We start from the raw sequence: 13,652 nt of genomic DNA, 5'->3' as shown, positions 1-13,652 counted from the left end.
TGGGAACTTGGTGAGAGGATCACGTGACCAGTCCTGTCCCCACCACTAATAATAATAATAATACTCGCGCATTGGCAGGACCACCACGACCTCCCCGAGCCTTATCATTAAAATACACAGATAGAGTTTAAACAAACGCGAAGATAGGAGCCAGATGTTAGACACCAAACACAGATTTATACAGCCCTGCTGAGGTTGATTTGTTTGGCCACTTTATAGCAGTTTTACTCTTAAACATTTGTAAATAATGAACATTTAGGCTTATATATAATATATTATATTGCATATAAAAAGCCTGTTTGCATCTGAGTGTAAGTTAAAATAATGCGTTAAGGCTTTTAATGCATGTTTACTTCATAAATCTGACCTATGTTATTTAATTGCATGTCTTAAAAAGCACTTATCCTCCAAGTTGGTTAGCTCCAAACACTAAGCTAAAACTCGCAAAATAAGAATAATAAGAAAACAAAGTTTTAAAGTTGTCTTCTTTTCATGATGTTTCTTACACTTTCAGCTTCACACAAATACACACTTTATAACACAGTACAATGTCAAATGTCAAAACAGCTCTGAACTTGAGTTTAGCCTCCTGGATCTGACATCTCATGACTGGTTCTGTTCTTTTTCATCCACAATACATTGTTCTCTCAGTGAATCATTTAACCCTGCATACGCCAGCGCGGTGTGATCAACCTTTTCCTTTTTAAAAGGGGATAATTACCATAATTACTTAAGTACCCGAGTAAACAAATGACTAACAATGAATCATAATTCTTCAAATGATCATGCACATGAGTACCTGCTTTTGTTTGGCTGATATATATAGAATTAAGAAATAATATATATATATATATATATATATATATATATTCCTTATATCTATATATATTTGAGCATAACCTTAAAAAAAAAAAAAACGAATGTGTCTTTCTTGTATTTTTAAGTGTGCATTGCAGTGCAGGTTAAAGGAAAATGGTTAAGGTCTGTAAACCTTAACCATTTTTCTACTGATTTTGTTTTTCTTTTCACAGGATATAACAGTATCATATGAGAGTAACATGTAGATATTAAAGTTTTTAGAAAACTTGCTTTGAATTAATAGTGTTTGTAACTCCTTTAGGATGATGGAGTTGGAAAGAAAGACTTGACTGATATAAAAGTCAGTCCCTTGTGCATATTGTTACACCTCTGACCTTATGAGAATGTTAAATACAATTTGAGCACAACTATGTTATGTTCCATTACATTCATGGCCTCTGTCCTAAACTCTTGTCATTAAGACAGGTTGGGTGCAGGTCCATAAACTGTGTGTATATAATTTTTTAAACAGATCTGGAGAAGGGTGACAGCTTCTATGTCTTTGAGTTTCCAGATGTCACAGAATAGTATAAATAGGCTAACTGAAGTGGACATTTTAAAGACAGAAAAAAGCGAGTAAAAAGTCTCATGTCTCAAGTTAGGCACATCTGGCCAATTTCCCACGAGGATCTTGCATAACTGCAGGGCTGTTTATTCTTGAGACAGACACAAACTGTTGACTCTGTCTTCCCATTCTGCTCTTTTCAATTCAAATTATCTGTTTTGGAGATGGTTTTAATTTCATCATGATATCATATGACTGTAATTAAGATCTGTTGGAACAGAAAATGACACTTTCTAATGTTGTTTTTGTGCAGTTGAATAATTAAAGGATCATGCATTACAGTACTTTGCATTTCAGTCTGTGGTGTTTTAGTTAGTGCTTTTTTTTGGCAGGCGACATGATTGCTGGCATTTTTAGAGGCTATTTATATTGGAAATTTCACCAGATATTTTTGTGTTGCTGTAGGCTTGCAGCTGACATGTTTGGCTGAATGTTGTATTATTATTATTATTATTATTATTATTTTGTGCATGTGATACTGCACATGAGCAGCCTGTGACACATTTTTAGGCCATGTAAAATCAAAATGGGTTTTATGACACATTAAATCAAGTTTCTGCATGCATCTTTAAAGTTTTAGCAGTGCTGTAGTAATACCATGATAATGCAGTATATTGCTATATTGTTAGTGAATATTATGTGTGCATGCTGTTGCAGACAGTACAGTGAGCTTCTGCAGTGTCTCTTCCTTTCCAATCCGCTCTCACCTCCGCCTACACTCACTCCTCACAACCTGAGTCATGTTCATGAATCTGAGAGACATAACAAGGGAGAAACAAAATACTAGATAGAAAAAATGTAATATATTTTGAAATCATATAGCGTGCAAGTGATCAACCTAGCATCTGCTTCAATATGCATAACAGTGAGAAAACATATTAAAGTAATGCTTTGTTCTCAATCTCTGATTTTTGCTCTATTGTTCATAATCCATTGGTATTCTCTTTCCTCTGACAGCTATAAAAAATTTGCATGTAGAATAATGTAGAATGCTGACCTGAGATCAGCTCCTGCTGTTTACTGAATTGTTTTTGTTGGAATATAAAAGAGTCTCCTCTCATGGAGTCATGCTGTTCTCTGGTGGATGTTTGTTGAACTACAGAGAAATAAGAGAACGTTGATATCTTAGAAGTTAAAGGGGAGGTTCACACACACACACACACACACACACACACACACACACACACACACACACACACACACACACACATTTGTTTTTGTGAAAAGTGGGGACATCCCACAGGCATAATGGTTTTTATACTGTACAAACTGTATATTCTATGACCATGCACCAACCGTACACCTAACACTAACTCTCACAGGAAACTGTGTGCATTTTCACACACCCCCCCACACCCCCCCCCCCCCCCCAACACACACACAAATCTCATCTTTCTTTACATGTCTCTCCAAACCTGTATGTATTCTGCACTCTAAAAGGAATAAAAGTATACCTAAAATGTACATATAGGTAGGCCTACCTAATTGGTACATGTCTGTAACTTTTGAAAAGGTACCGCCCCCCAGACCCCCCCCCCCCACCCTAAAAGAAAAGCATATCAAATGTAAACAAACAAATAAACAAAATGTTTTCTTCTTAAAAATACATAAATACACTTGAAAAAAATGCTGGGTTGGTTCAATTTTTACATTACATTTTTAACCCAAAAGTTGGGTTAGTCCATATTTGACCCAGAGTTGGGTTGAAACCAAGAATTGTTTAGAGTGTATACAAATATACATACATATACATTTTCTAAATGCAAGTCTTTCCTGTTTGGATGAATATCGGTAGCAGTATTCAATATTCAATATTTCAAATTGAATATTCCTACCCATATGCTTCCATATTCCAGATCCACATTTCTTAGATAACTTTAGGTGTAACTTTACTATGGGTCTGTAAAAGTACTGCAAAGATATGTATACTGAATCTAAGCTCCCATGCATTTGTTAATTCCACGTTTTCTTGATTGGAAAACACCAGCATGCATTATGAAAGAAAATTAATCAATACTGAACAATAATATACTTAAAAATTTTAATTATCCAAGATTTAATAAATTCTGTAAAGATGTTCTTCATTGCTAGTTTATGGGAAATAATTACAAATATTAACCTTATTGTATATATAACCTTATTGTAAAGTGTTACCATAAATTCCTGAATAAACATTAACTCATGATCTCATATGAAATTATATAGCCCTTACTGTAATAATGTTTTACTGAACATTATTATTATACAAAAATCTTTTTTTATATATATATTAGTAGTCCTTCTAGGTCTGAAAAGGTTGAAACTTCATGTCTGAGATTATCAATAGTAGAAGTTTGGCACGTTCGTAGTAAAATTATGTATATTAAATATATATATGTTTTTGTTTTCATGACAAAAACATAATATTTATGTAAGGCAGTGATCTCAAACTCAATTCCTGGAGGGCCACAGCTCTACACAGATTTGCTCCAACCCTAACCAAACAGACTTGATGCAGCTGAGCAAGGTCTTCGGGAGATCACCGATGTAAATCATATTTGAGACACTAGGTGGTAGTAGAGATTTAATAAATGCCGCGTGCTTTAATAAGGCACTGGAGTGTTACATCTACACTAATCAATACTATCTATTAATTAAACTAGTTCAAATGGATGTTCATGAATATAATAAAAACATTTTTATGTCATATTATTACAATTTCAATGCACAAACCTAAAACCCAGGCAAAATTAGAACTGTAAAGGTTTAAAGATAACCACTTAGAGAGGTGTGAGAGTTCAGCTTGTTCAATTACCTCATGCCGCTGGCCTGCTTTTGAATCATCTGAACCCTGAAACCAACAAATGAAAGGAGGACACCGCCCGGGGCATCAAATCAATCTCTGCCACTCGCTCTCCCTCTGCCCTGTTGTGAGATACCTGAATAATATTAGTTACATACAGCACCTTTTTCTTTATTACACAAACACACACACACAAGCACAGCCCATATCCTACCTTTAAAAGAAACCATTTAGCATATTTATGTATTCATTAATACATGAATTAGCATAATGCAGGTTTTACTGTCTTTGTGGTGACATTTGGCTCCCACAATATAGTCAAAACCAGACCCACACAAACAATCATATTCACACACTATATTTTGTATCAAATACAGTGTGAATGTGTGTGTGTGCGCATACTTTTAAGCCTGCATTTGTGTGTCTGTGCTCATATCTCATATAATAATTCAAGGCCACTCTCCAACACAAGAACAAAAAGAATAAAACATCCTCTATCCACAGGAGGATCTGTCTCATCCGATTCCCGTTCAGATTAATGTGACAGATGCCCTCCGATTGTTTGGAGCAGATTATTTACACCGTCCTTTTCAATTCCATTTCCAAGTCTAAGTATAAATGCGTTTTGCTTGCCTGTGATGCTTTTACACATATGATTAAATAGAACGGGGTCAGAGGTCAAGGCTTAGGATTCGTAGACCTATCCACCTCAGTTTTCTTTACGATAAAATGATGGCTACTATAGGCTGCACTCACGTCCGTTACAAAGAATTTTCTCACTTTCAACTAGAAAATAACAACTGGAACAGTGCTCCAAAGGCCTGCTGACACCAAAACGATAACTATAACTAGAAAGTTTGAATTATTTAATAATTTTATGAAAATAGGGATTTCCCCAACACATCTACAACACAGAGGAACAATATCGTTGGAATCCCTTTCAGAGCTATTTTTTTCCCCCCAAGCTGATGTTTGATGAAAACACTGACAGCCAATCAGAATCCACCTGATGTTAACAAGCTCAAGGCTTGGCTTGGCAGAAATCATCACTCCAGCACGCTGATAATAACAGAATGTCATTTTGCACTGGTGTGGATGCTAATGCACTATACTTATCATTATGGTTATCTTATCATGGGGGTTTCAATAAACCCCAACGTCAATAAAAAGTGTCATTTGATGTCGTAAAATCCAAAAATGAAAAAATACAAATACAAAATGAAAGCATAATAAGTGCTTAATTTGCATAAACGTATAATAAGTGCTCAATTTGCATAAAAACGTTTACTAATAGGCCTATTGTGGTTTTGTCTATTCATTATCAGATTTCACAGATTCATTTCGGCATCAAAAAAGTTCTAACACATGAACAGTGCTGGGTTGTCATCTACTGATTATGGTAATTACGACATGGGTGAATGCACCATAGGTTTATATTACCTGGCTCTCTGAAATACTTGATTCTGATTGGTCAGTCGCAATATTCTGACAAGGTCAGTTTTTCCCCAGTAATGACCCTGTCAATAGCAGTGTCAAAGCCACTGGAAGGCAAGCCTGCAACCTTCAGCCAAAAAAAGTGTGATGGCTATTGCTAATGCGGTATGCAGGGAAAAAGACCAGAGACCATTTTATTGAATGGATATCAATGGAGGAGAAGCTTCACTATGCTGAATAAACAGAATAAAACCTAATCTTAAATTTCAGTGAAAATGTTCCTTTTTTTTTTCTTTTTTTTTTTCTGTGCAACGTAAACTGTAACTGACTGCAGAGATTGTCTGACTAAAAGGAGATGAGAGGGTCTGTATTACTATTGGAGAATGCATAACAGCTAACTTGGAACATGGTTCCCTTAATAACTAATCACATTACAGCCTTGATGTCACTGAATTTTAGCCAGAGTTGTACAACGCTCAGTCAGTTGTTGATACCATAGGAATGAATGAGAAATGGCGTAAGCTGAATCCCACTTGTCGCAAAAAGTCAGTGACTTTGTGCAGGGTTTTTCGTGTTAAACTCTTAAAATAGTTCAATCCAAAAGTATTGTTTAGTGTAAAAAAACTATTTTACAGTGTTCCTGTAGCTCAACTGGTAGAGCACTGCGCTAGCAAGCAAGCAAGCGCAAGGTTGGGGGTTTGATTCCCCGGGAGCACATGATATGTAAAAATTGATAGCCTGAATGCACTGTAAGTCGCTTTGGATAAAAGCGTCTGCTAAATGCATACATTTAATTTTAATTTAATTTAAAACATGTTGAAGATATAGTTCCACATTCCACTATGTTCTTCCCTCAGCTTAGACGAGTTGATATGTACCTCTCATGTCTCAGTGCATGCACTTAATAGCTGAAGCTCACGGTACCACTATAGCGTTTAAAAGGGATGAATTTATAAGCCACCAAACACTTCCATGTTTTCCCTATTTAAAGATGGTTAGTTACAACAAGTAAATATGATGACACAAAATAACATATGGCGATTTTCTAAGCGGATAAAAAAAATTATAACTATAATGTATGGCGGAAGAGCACTTCGCAGCACTTCGATCTCAGCGCAGTAATATCATCAATCCTGAAAACTCCCATTCCTTCTCCCTATCCCTGCATTATTGGTAGTCGTTTGGAGGAGTTTTCATGAGTGATGTGCATTAATACTTATTTGGCTTTTCGACAGCTGTCTTTAAAGTGAATGCATTTTTGATATTTTTTAGAATAAGAATGTGTTCATGTTGAGTCATGGCACCAGTTTGTGGTCTACGCGTGTCTGTGACGTGTGATAGACGGGAAGGCATTGAAGTAGAAAGTGGGAATATGAAATTTCAACACTGGTATTTTGGCCTCTGTCTGGCATAACTCACCCGTGCACAGTTCTGCAGCAGAGCAACATGTCATTGAAAAGTAGCGCGCATTGAATTGATTATAAATGTTAAAAAAAGGGGCATGAATTATAGTTTTATACATCAATAACTGAACCTCTATACTTATAGAGTCATGTTTTGCTTGTTGTCTGGACTAGCCAGCTTGTCTGCAACCTGGTTGCTTTGTTGTAATACATCAGGCGATCAGATTTAAATGGGTTAGTACTTTATTCAAGCCCTGGGCGCATTACGACTTCCACGACCTTACCATAATTCTCGTTCCCTAGAAGACCACAATTTCTCATGCCCACTCACTATATTCGCTGCCCTCAGCAGCTGCACCGCCTTTAAACTAACATGTTTTCGCTTGTGAGTGTTTATGGATAACACAGTCTACAGGGGTTGGCAGCTCATTACTCCACATTGCAGTCATGACCATAGCATATTAGTCATATACGAATTGCAGCCATTCAGAATGATGGGGAAAATGCCCTAAAGCGGTGGATTGAGTAAACACTGTTGTTGCTGACAACATGTGTACCAAACCTCTATTAGAGTTTGACATCAGAAGAGGTTGATGACCTCACCGATGGCTATGATTGTGAATATGCAAATGGAGAATGAGTGCATTGTTAACGAAGCTGTCAGGTTTGAAACTAGATACGGTTCAGTTTCTGGCTTTATCGCATTTGACTCGTGGGGAGGCTATAGTGATTTTTATAATTTACTTGGTTTTAATTTGTCTTCTAAAAGACATAATGCTGTATACTCACCGTGTTAGGAATCAACTTTTAGAGACATCAGTATTGCCGTTGGTGTCACTAGATGTCACTGCATGTTCATTCAATAAACCAAGTTTAATAGAATTCAGTCATATTTAAATGAGATAAAGGTGTATACATGCTGCTCAACTCTATTAAAATCCAAGATCTAACCATCAAAGAAAATATAAAGCGTTTGCCTCTGGACAACACTGGCAAGGAAGACTGACTCTAGGAACTGGAAAATTATATTTCTAACATATTTTCTAATGTAAAAAGTTGAAAAGTATTTTTCATTTTGCTTTGCCATGAAAAATAAAAATACATTTAAAGAGTGGAAAATAAAAGCTGGCACTTGCATTTGTCCATTTGAGTTATTCTAAAAGTTTGTCAGACTAGATATCATCGTTATATAAAAAGTTTGTTTTCTTTCATGTTTCCCTTGACCTAGTTTTCCCTTGTGTCTGATTAGTTCATTCTGTCACCTGTGTTAGTTAATTATCCTCGGTTGGTCTGTGTATTTAAGTTGCTCCCTTTCAGTTCTTCCTGGCTGGTTATTAGTTGTGTACTGTATGCTGTTTGTGTTACCCTGTGTTTTGTATGAATCTTCATCATCCTGGATTGCAATTAAATGTTATTTGGATTATCTACATCTTCATGTGAATCCATTCACAAGAGTGTGACACTAGATATATGTGAATCTTAATAGAAAACCTATTATTATTATTTTTTTTTTTGTATTTTTTTTGTATTTTTTTTAAGGGTAGACAATAGCAAAGCAAGTACAAAGACATTTACACTGCCGTTCAAAATGTTTGTTATGCAAAATTGACAGTAGACATTTGTAATGTTAGAAAATATTTAGATTAGAAATTTTGTATTCAAGTATCCCGGAAAAAAAAATGCATCACTTTTTCCACAAAATTATTTAGCAGTACATTTTTTACAATTGGAAATAGTAAGAGATGCTTTTTTTTTTTTTTTGCACCAAATTATTTAAAGCATATTAGAATAATTTTTGAAGGAGTGGAATGATGGCTGCTGGAAATTTGCATTCACAGAAATAACACATTTTATTTGAAATTAAATAAAAACATATATACAAATGTGTCAAAATCAAAAAATGTATTCAGGAAAAGTATCCTTGAAAGATCAGGTAGAGCCTCCTTTGCAAAATCCAAGTTTCATCTGTCCTTCTTTATAGATCCACTGATATTTTCCAGTTAATTATTTTTTAATGGGTCAGTGAATTGGATCTGCAAAATAGACAATTATTTCAAAGTTCAAACAGTAGTTTAATTTGTGGTTTCTTGTTATAGGCATTATTTATACAGTGGAGAGAATCCTGGTTGAAGGCATCATCTGCTCTCTGTAAGTCAGTCTTGTTATGCTACTGAAACTAATAATTATGCAGTGAAAAGAACAGAGTAGCAGTTTGATTTTCACGCTTGCATGGATGAAATTCGTCTAAATGAACATTAGAAATGTTCATCATTTTTTCAGCGCTAATTAAAGATGATTTATAGCAGTAGAATAAACAATGAGCAGATGTTACTTTAACAGTTTGATGGCATTGAAATGATATAGATTGGTAGTTAGTTGTCATTATTATTCAGTATAATTCCATCATAAGTCCACACTGTGATGTGGGGGTCTGAAAGTCCTCAGTGGAGCGTTAACACATACACACGCACATGCAATCTCATTCATAGTATGTGTAATATATCAGTGGTGACAGGCTGAAAGAGATGTGTCTGCTTCTTTATTAGAATGTGTAATTGATTTACTGACCCTTGTATGGGCCATAAGACACCATCATTAGTCACAGAGTAGGAGTTACCATGTGTGCATGAGGATATGTGTCCGCAGTGATGCTTTTTAGAGTGTGTTTGTGTGTGTGTGTGAGAGAAAGAGAGAGAGTGTAACGGGTCCCAGTATAGGACGTTAGAGACAGTCATTAGTCAGACCAGACTCCTTCTCAGTAGTTACACACTGGGGAGTCAGTAGAGAAATTCTGCACTAGCGAGATGGATTCACCCCTCTGTCCCTGTTTACTGCACCTTCGTGTATGAGACCGCTTTAGTCCACAGATCTGAGAACAGTGCTTTACTGCATTAATCACTGAGCCTTTTCACTTAGCGGACACTCAACATTAAACTCAGACTTAATAAAAACACACGGCGATAACGAGCTGCTTGATGTAATGGAAACGATGATAAAGAGCACGAAGGGCGGCTGTTTATTTCCCAGGGTTCCTGGTTGGCCCTGATCGTTCTGAAGCACCTGGACCCAGAAGTCTTTAAACTGTTTCCAGGTCAATAAACACATCCTGATACACTTGACATCATTAGTAGTGCTTGCTAAGGATGGCAGCACTATTGCTATTACTCAAATATTTTTTTTTGAGTATTCAAATTGGTAATGTAACTAAACATGCCCTGTGCTATGGCTGTAAACGATACCTCAAATCATCAGATGTGGCTTGTTGAGGAGAGCTGTGTTATTACTGTTCTTATATTACAGGTACAGATGAGCAGCATTTATTTAAAATATAAATATTTTGTAACATTTTACAATTATTTTACTGCACCTACTGCATTTTCTTCATTTAAAAGATCCCAAAAAGTTATGTAGTCATTTCTTTAGGTTAGACAGTAGTAAAGTAGTAGCAGTAAATTACACTGTTTACATTACAAAAAGAAGAAACAAAATCGCTGATGGTCAGCAGCTCTCATCTGGTTTTATCTTTCCCTTCACTTGGGAGTGTTTATGAATAACAGACTTTATATGGGTTGGGTAACAAATTTTTATTTTTTATTTGTATTCCTACAAATTTCATATGTAATATAACCGCCACATTGCTTTTTGATGGGATTGTGTGTGTGAATGAGTGTGTTTGTGTGGATTTAAAAACTTGCTAAGCATAGTGAATTTAACTTTTATCTGGCTGGCTTTATCATGTTCAGACATAATGCACAATACAGTGCATAATTTCCAATGATGGCAAATACAATCACAATATATATTTTATTATTTAAAACACTGATACACAGTGATTGCGAGATCAAACCAGCGCAGCATGAATATCGAATACAAAATGCACATAGGGAACTGAAGCTGAATTATAGGCTGTTTGCACATGCAACCGTTGGCCTCTGTTACACACACATTATGACATCTCTTAGTATCGCAAGTCAATATTTTTAATCTCTCCATTTTCAATTCCAGATGAGAATCAAGCAAATCTTTTAACTCAGAGGGATTATGCAAGTATAAATGAAAAGAATGGTAAGGCGGATAAAATTCTATGTTTTGCACACATTTCCTCTTTAATTAAAGATATAATTGGTAATTTTGTTCACATGAAAACTGTTTTAAACATAAGGAAATAAATAGCATGTTTTATTCGGGCCAGTAAGCAACACACTAGAAACGAGCCCCCCAAAAAACCCTAGCAACTGCATAGCCACACCCTAGCAACCCTGTTATTCAGAACATCTAATTAACATATGTCCTCAAATTGATTCATTCCAGATAATTACTTTGCTAAAAAGTCTCATGATAATGTCATTTTGATTTAGTAAAATATATCAACTACGAAATATTATAACTGATGTAAATAGAATTATTGCAGTCAAAAACTTGCACATTTTCTCACTAATACTTTAGAATCACTCTTGACAGTAAAATCTCTTAGGGATTCTACTGCATAAAATGCTAAAATTTAAATTACACTTCATTGCCCATTAAAAATGGACATTAGGAAAATTAATTGGTCACTGGATGCCTGGTAGTAAAAATTGGGATATGAAATCCTTAAGAATATGGATTCACACAGCAGATCTGTAGTTACACTGATTAACAGCAATAAATGTGAAACATGGTCACATTAGCACAAAACAAAATAAATGTCATTCTGTAATGTCTAAGGCAAGAGGAGTCTCTTGTAAATATAAGCATAATCATTAGTTTGATATCAGTAAGGATGACCATCTCGTTTAAAATCCTGTAATGACGCACATAAAACAGAATGCCGTTTCATAAAGTCTTTGCTATTGGAAGGTCACCATGGAAAAGGATATTTCCTATATCAGTCTCTGGCTTTGATTTTATCCAGTTGGGAGGCGAGTTGGCATCCAAATTTGAAGCCTGGCAGTTATATTTGGCACAAGTGAATATATTTCACTTTAATGCCTAGTATGTTTGCAATGCAACGTTTCCTGCTGCTCTAATGCTATGTTTCGACTTCTCTGTGACATCATCTCATTTCATTGTATTTTTTATTTATTTATTCATTTTATTATTATTTTTTATATATATATATAAATGTATTAAGGTCATGAATAATGATTGTGCATGAAAAAAATGAACATGATTGTTTTTCTAACAGTTGCACCAGTCAGAATTGCATTGAAGTGAAACGGATGGAGGAGATGGAAGTACTCGCACCAAAACAGGCCTTTTTAATAATTCATCAGACATTAAATAATCCCTCTGACTTTATCAGTGTTTCTCCATCTCTGAAAGCTCAGGATGACCTTTGGAAAATGTTAAATCTTTTTCACACAAGGCAGTGATGAGCCTGGCAGGAAAGGTTGAAACCTAAACAGTCCGTCAGCTACAGCAAGTACACACAAGAAATACTCGCACGCGTGCACACACATACTCACACGCTGACAGCCGAAGCTCAATCACTCTGACATAGATTCAGTTTTCAGACTATAGTGACAGCTGTCTGTCTTTTTCCAAAAGTTAACGGAAGTTGAAATACATAAACTTCAGAAAGTCTGAAACCTGAATTTTATAGCACCGCTCCTTGGCTGACAGTATAGTATAATAATGGCTTATAAAAAATGTTTAGCAATGAATGTTCACACAGATCCATAAATGCACAAATAGGGAAAATTAAAACTTGCAAAATACATTATTTATTTTAGTTGAACTTGAGCAGAGCAGGACATTTTTTTTATCATACATTGCAAAACAAGTTTGCACAATAATGTGATGTACAATGTCATGGGACATGTAGTTTTACAATTTGCGTACGGTCTCATTAACTTGCAATTATGCCTTCACACATGTGAATATTGACTGAATTTAAAGTAGGCCCATCGCAAACAAAATACAAAACACTTAGGGAAGAGTGTGTGATGAGACATCCAATTACTTTCTTTGCTTTACATTCATTCATAATGGTAAATGAGATTTTAAAGGAAGCTGAACTGTCCTTGAAGGCAAAGCTCTGTGTGCCATATATATATATATATATATATAAAAAAATCAAGTTCTAATCCTACCCTTCTCTCCCTTATCACATAAACATGACCACAAGGGCTCCTTGGACGAGATAAAGCTAACTTTGTTTCATGCAGAGTGCTCTTTTGTCCATGTTACTCAACTTTTTTTAAAATGCTACCATATAAACTTTTAAAAAATGCTTAGAGCCATCTGCGGTTGTACCTGTGTGTGTGCGTGGTGTATGTGTGAGAGAGAGCGAGACAGAGAGCTACTGTGGTGCAGGATATTTAGACAGCCTTTGTCCAGACCAGCAGCCTGCACATTTACGAGTGGATATTCAATAGATGACTGTTTGCGTTTCCTTTGTGTACGGAGTCTTTGAACAGCTTCAGAAGATCCCAGAGTCATAAAACCCAACACTTTTATTTATTTCCTGTTTTGTTCACCAGATGCACTCTCTGTGTCCTTTTCAAAGTACTGAACCATTTCGATTTGGAGTTTTCTGTCAAAGCTGGTTATTAATGAATTTGCTCAATGAAATATCTGTCTTGCTGGTTTAGTTCTGGCTACACTACCATTGCTACACTGCATTTAT

The sequence above is a fragment of the Carassius gibelio genome, chromosome A17 (assembly GCF_023724105.1).
Source record: "Carassius gibelio isolate Cgi1373 ecotype wild population from Czech Republic chromosome A17, carGib1.2-hapl.c, whole genome shotgun sequence".
NCBI lineage: Eukaryota > Metazoa > Chordata > Actinopteri > Cypriniformes > Cyprinidae > Carassius > Carassius gibelio.
Note: the sequence above shows the minus strand (reverse complement) of the source record.